Source organism: Aedes aegypti, chromosome 2 (genome assembly GCF_002204515.2).
Source record: "Aedes aegypti strain LVP_AGWG chromosome 2, AaegL5.0 Primary Assembly, whole genome shotgun sequence".
NCBI classification, from domain to species: domain Eukaryota; kingdom Metazoa; phylum Arthropoda; class Insecta; order Diptera; family Culicidae; genus Aedes; species Aedes aegypti.
The window spans coordinates 138,322,785-138,329,335 of record NC_035108.1 but is presented as its reverse complement, the minus strand read 5'-3'; positions in this window follow the sequence as shown (position 1 = coordinate 138,329,335).

The following is a 6,551-nucleotide window of genomic DNA, read 5'->3' as shown; positions in this document are numbered from 1 at the left end:
GCTGACATTTGTCAGATTCGTCACCGATCAAAAACAAAATAAAAAAAATCATCGTCATCCAGTGCCTACAATAACTCTGGCAGGCCGTCGTCTCGTCATCTACATCAAATTTCAATTTGAAATAGTATAATTGATGGCTTTAGCACCCTGAGGGTATTTTCGGCAGCACTAACTTATCGTGCTTGTTAAAATTTATCTACGGAACAAGAGTTATCTTCAATGTACTCAACATATTCCTTGAACAATAATCTTCCATGCTAATCTCATCTTCCACAAAAATATTATATAACATGGGTTTTATTACTAAATGAAATAAATGCTTACAAAATTATCGTCATTCGTGTGCTGCCGAATAAAACAACAGAGGAGCAGGTTAAAAAAAACTCACTATTTTTAAAGGCCTAATCCTCCGCTCTAATGCCAATTTGTTACAAAAACTGCGCACCGACCACTTATGCACTATTAAACATATGATTTGCCTATAAAGCACTCGAAAATACTTAATTTTTATGCTTCAAATCACAAACTAAAATTATTGCACTTTGTTTTCCTCGGAAATCACTTTCTATGATTGGAGCTGGTTGCCAGAAAACCATATTCAATTGCGGTGTATTTATTGCCTTTCGATAATTTCCTAATTTGAAATTCATGGCGCATAAACTTCAATATACTGAGGGCTTTAGGACATTTCGTCGAATGACAATTGGTCGAATGACGTTTGGTCGAATGACATTTAGTCGAATGGACACTTGGTCAAATTGCTTTGGTACATTTATTTTGGTCGAATAACTTTAAGTTGAACGGTAATTTGGTTAAAAGCTTATTTTCATATGGTTCATCATTTGGTAATTTTTTTTTATAAGTTTATCAAGATAAGATGGTAAGATAACGTATTCTTTTGAATACTGAGAGACATATACAATATATTTAATAGGTTAACTGTTTTGGCAACACTCCTGTAGTTCTACATGCAATCACAGGAGGTGATGTTTTTGTGTCAAGTCATAAGTGAATTGATTTGCAACACTGAGAAAAATATTAACGTAAATTTCAATGGAAATGTTTGGATTTCGACCGAATGAGCCGATTGAAGCATATTCGAAGAGTGCAACAATTTGCAAACCATATTATGATTCGGCAGAAATAGGGACAAACATTTTTTTTCTCAATCTTCAAGCTTCGCGACTAATATTTGAATAGTGTACTGTGTTAATAAACATCGTAAGAATGCAGACGAATTTCACGCCAACTCGACAAAGGGATTGGCAGCACCCCTTCAGAATTCAATGAAACTTTCTGGATGTGAAGACTATGTGAAACTAAGATACTTTACATACTTTGTTTTTTTTCAAAATCGATCTAGACTAACATTTGGAAAGGGTCAAAGTTTTTTTTTATTTTTTTTATAAACCCGTATAACTCGAAAACGGTAAGACCTACAAAAAAGTGTTGTATGGGGGACTGTCGTGAAATTTAAAAATAAGAACACATTTTCTAAACTGAAAAAAAAAATCAAAACTTTAAAGTCGATTTAAAAAAAACGGCCATTTCAGATTTTGATCAAAAAGTTTCGTAATTAAATTTATTAAAAGTCGTCCATACATTGCAAATTGGGGATATTTTAGGGAAAATAGTTTTTCTAACAACGAATTTTTTTAAGTCCAAAACTGTTTTTTTCTAAACCGTCAAATATGATCGTGTTTTCAAGTGATAAATGAGTTTGAATCAGAAATAAATTGTATTTTTTATTGAGAATAGTTAAAAAACGGAATTATGCAGTGATTATGTTTTTTAAATGAAGGCAATCTATGGATTTCGCCTCTGCCTATGAGAAAATCCACTCCGTCTAACAATCCGACGGATTTTTATGGTTCGAAAGATTGCAAACATTGAAAAGGAACAACCTGATCCAGCACCCCCAATTTTCTTCTAGAAAATACTACTAAACGTACTACAAGCCAGATGAATAAGAAATAATGTTTGTATTGTTATCTACCTAAAATGTCCGTTAACGACCTGAGTTACTCAACAATCACCGCGTGAGTGTATAGAAAGATAGGTATTTAACTTATAATTGTCGTTCTACCTATGCATATAACTATTTAAGCTTGATGTCAATAAAACTCTTTTCATTTTATCTAAGTCATTTGTGAAAAGAAGTTAAAAATGGATAAACAAGATTTATCGCGCATTAAAATTTCGAGATGTTGCGCCGGTATAAACAATCCTAAGTGCAGGCGTAGCCAGTTGCGAAACTTGTCACCAACAATGATCGAACACATACGTGCTATGGGATATAGTCATCATCTTGATGAAACTATGCATATTTGTGAGTCATGTCGATTAGTGATCAGGCTCCACAGAAGTCCGCCTAAGAAAAAACGACGTTCGGGTGGAGGCGAAGTGAATCAAAATCCACAACCACCAACAAGCGGTCAGGCCTCCAATGAAATGATAGGTAAGATAAATTTACTTTGCAGTACATTAAACGACAATGATTGTTTACATAGAACCCATATCAATATATTAATTCGACATTGTTGTATATTTCAGAAGCAGTCCCGTCCTGTTCATCTTTGCCAGCCGTCCCATCAGCGGATGAATTACTAGGCCCCTACAACGTGGAAAAATTCAACAGTATTATTGAAACTTTGAATTTATCCCCAATCTCGTCGAGAAACATGAGGAGCTTGGACTATCGAATTAAAAAGTCAGTGGAGATCACCAAAGCTGTACGTCATGACATACTAGGCATGGATGCAATGGACGTCGACAAGGTGGTGGCATTCGAGGAAATCATCAATCAGTTGAAAGAAAAATTCAACTCACCTGGTATTGACAGAAATGACCAGTTGAAAATATTATCGGTTCTTCCTAAGTCGTGGTCGATCAACAAAATTGTCGAGAAGTTCGAGGCACCAATTTACATGGTAAGACAAGTGAAACAACTTGTGAATGAACAGGGCATTCTATGCACCACAAGGGCTCGAAGTGGGCATGGAATTAGTGAAACAGATAAACAGGTTGTTATTGATTTCTTTAATAGTGATGATATTAGTAGGCCTATGCCAGGAGCCAATGACTTCGTTTCTGAGTACCGAAATGGTAGTAAAGAACAAGTTCAAAAGCGTCTATTGATGATGTCTCTTAAAGAGGCGTACATGATTTTTGAAGAAAGATGCCAAAATGTAGAAATTGGTTTTACTTTGTTTACTATGTTGAGGCCTAAACATTGTAGACTTCTCGATAGCACAGGAGTTCACAATGTGTGCACATACCACGAAAATGTTAAATTAATTCTTAACAGTTTAGGAATTGTCTCTCAGGCAGAAATTTGTGAAAAACTGTTATGCGATGTTTTAGTAAGAACGACTGATTATTTTTTTTCGAGAATGTGAAAAGTGTAATTCCAAAGAAAATATTACAGGAGAACTAATCTCGCTTTTAGAGGAAAGCGACAAAGAAGATGTAGTTTTTCAGCAATGGCTCACCCCCGATCGCTGTAATTTAGAAACTATAATAAAGCCTGTTGAAGAATTTGTTACGTATTTCGTGGAGAAAGTTGATAAGCTAATAACTCATGATTTTATTTGCAAAGAACAGTCTTCTTTTCTACGAAACAAAAAAAACTCCTTAAAACAAAGTGAAATACTGGTAATTAGCGACTTTTCTGAAAATTATAGTTTATCATACAAAACGCTGCTCAAGGATATCACTGGAATAATTCCCAAGCAACGATACACCCATTCGAGATTTACCATAAAAAAGATAATAAATTGGAAAACGTTAGTTTTATTATAATATAAGAAGTGTTGACCCATGATACAGTAGCAGTTCAGCTATTTATTTCAAAATTGATAAATATTGTTAAACAAAAAATAAATTTCTCAAAAGTTATTTTTATGTCAGATGGAGCTGCAGCTCATTATAAAAATAAAAAAAAATGCCAGCTTATGTAATTTCAAGAAAATATATGGATTGGAAGCAGAATGGCACTTTTTTGCCACATCCCACGGCAAAGGCCCCTGTGACGCTATTGGTGGCACTCTCAAGCGAATGGCAAAAAGAGCAAGTCTTGCAAAAGACTATGGAAACACAATCGCAACTCCGCGAGAACTATTCGACTGGGCAGTGAAACAAACTGATACATTTATCACCAAATTAAATTTCTGTTATATATTTAATGAACAGTATGTTGAAATGTCAGAGGAATTTATGGAATTGTTTGATAAGGTTAAAACTGTCCCTGGTACCCAAAAATATCATTGTTTTATGCCTATTAGTGATACACAAATTGCAGCCAAACGGTATACCAATGAGTCATTGAATGTAGTTTTTGTCAGTGCTCATCGCATCAAAACAAAGGCGCCTCTGTATATGGGATTTAACATTGTGACAGCATTGCTGTTCTGTCAAACACACAAGGCTACGGTGGCGCTATCTATGCTTTCCATAGCGGCCGTTTTGGTTATTTTAATGATCCATTCAGAGGATGAACCAAAAATATTCAATTTATTCAGTAAAGCTCAAAAATAATGTAAATATTCATGTGCAGATACTACGTTTTAGGATATATAGCAATAATAAAAATAATGATGCATGATAAAAAAAACCACGACTTTTTTATAAGCATAATATTGACCCTTTCCAGACACCTGTTAAGATTGGCTTTGGCCAAATAAGAAATAAAATATTATTGTGATATCTTTCCAACCATTAAAAACCCATCGGATTGTTAGACGGAGTTCATTTTCTCATAAGCGGTTTGGTGCGAGATCAATTGTATTTAATTAAAAAAAAACTCTGTATAATTCCGTTTTATTTCTTTTAACTACTCCCAATAAAACAAATATAATCTATTTTTTGATTAAAACTCATTTATCACTTCAAAATATGAGCATACTAGACTATTTAAAGCGAAATAAAATAAAATCAAAAAATATAATTTTGGACTTAAAAAATTCGTTGTTAGAAAAACTTTTTTCTCTAAAATATGCCCAATTTGCAATGTATGGACGACTTTTAGTAAATTTAATTACGAAATTTTTTGCTTAAGGATGATCAAAATCTGAAATGGCCGTTTTTTTTTAAATCGACTTTAAAGTTTTGAATCATTGTTTTTTCGGTGTAGAAAATGTTTTTTTATTTTTTCAATATTTTTTTCTAAAACTTCACGAAATTTCACGACAGTCCCCCATACAACACTTTTTTCTTTCTTACCGTTTTCGAGTTATACGGGTTTATAAAAAAAGTAAAAAAAAAAACATTGACCCTTTTCAAATGTTAGTCTAGATCGATTTTGAAAATACAAAATATGCAAAGTATCTTAGTTTCACATACTTTTGACATCCAGAAAGTTTCATTGAATTCTGAAGGGGTGCTGCCAATCGCGTGTCGAGTTGGCGTGAAATCCGTCTAACTGTAGATATTTATTCAGAATCACCGAAGACGATTACGCATAGAATACACTATGTAAAAGGCATAGATATCTTATAACAATGAAGGTGCATATACGAACACTAAGCTGATACGTGGGAACTGTCCACGTTGTGATGTAACGCCAGAAAGAAGAAGAATGGTCCAACATATGAATTACCTCGGAGTCGTAAACTTAAATCGATTACCATGACCGCTTTAACAAAATTTCTGCCAAGGGTTGCCATTGATTACGTTTTGAAGCCCCGAAAATCCCTTGCAATTTCACAATTTGTCCGTTGATTGTTCCAACCTTCTTCGCTTTCAACAAAGACACTTTGTTGAACATCATTCCTTCTAATTGCTCGTTTAACCTTAAACGCTTCCACGCCATGCCGATTCGCCAAGTCGGACCATTTCGTTGCACTAGGAGACTATTGTTTGGTTAGGACCTTTTGCACCCCCATAAGGCCAGTCAGACTAAAAGTCACACAAACACATGCACACCGGCTCGGGGAATGCGCTGGCTGCATTCAGTGCCACGAGTCCATGAACGGCAGGCATGCTGAGCGAAAAGAAAAGATCTCATTTTAATGGGCCCTCTCCCCTCCGCGTTGTCCGCTGCTCGGTGGAACTCCAACGGATCGTTCGTTCCGTTCAGTCGGACAATTCAACAGAATAATGGCTACAGGAGTGCGATTCACATTTCCACTTCAATTTTAACCTTGCACAATTCGGCACTGTCGCCCGGGATACGGCCAACAGAGTAGCAGTCGGTCTGAGCCGGATCTTCCCCCACTTGCTTTCAAGTTCATGCTTCATGGCCATAGGTGCAGTCACGGTGGTTCCTAGACTGGTATTAGTAGAAGAAAACTTTTATTAGATCTATACTCACCAGTCGAATTCAAAAGCTAAAATACATACTTATTCAATACATGATGGGATACAATTCGCTACTATGAATCTAAGACGGAGCCTTCCTTACCCGAGTGGTTACAGTTAGCGGCTACAAAGCAAAGTCATGCTGAAGGTGTCTGGGTACGATTCCCGGTCGGTCCAGGATCTTTTCGTAAAGGAAATCTCCTTGACTTTCCTGGGCATAGAGTATCATAGTGCCTGTCACGCAATATACGAAT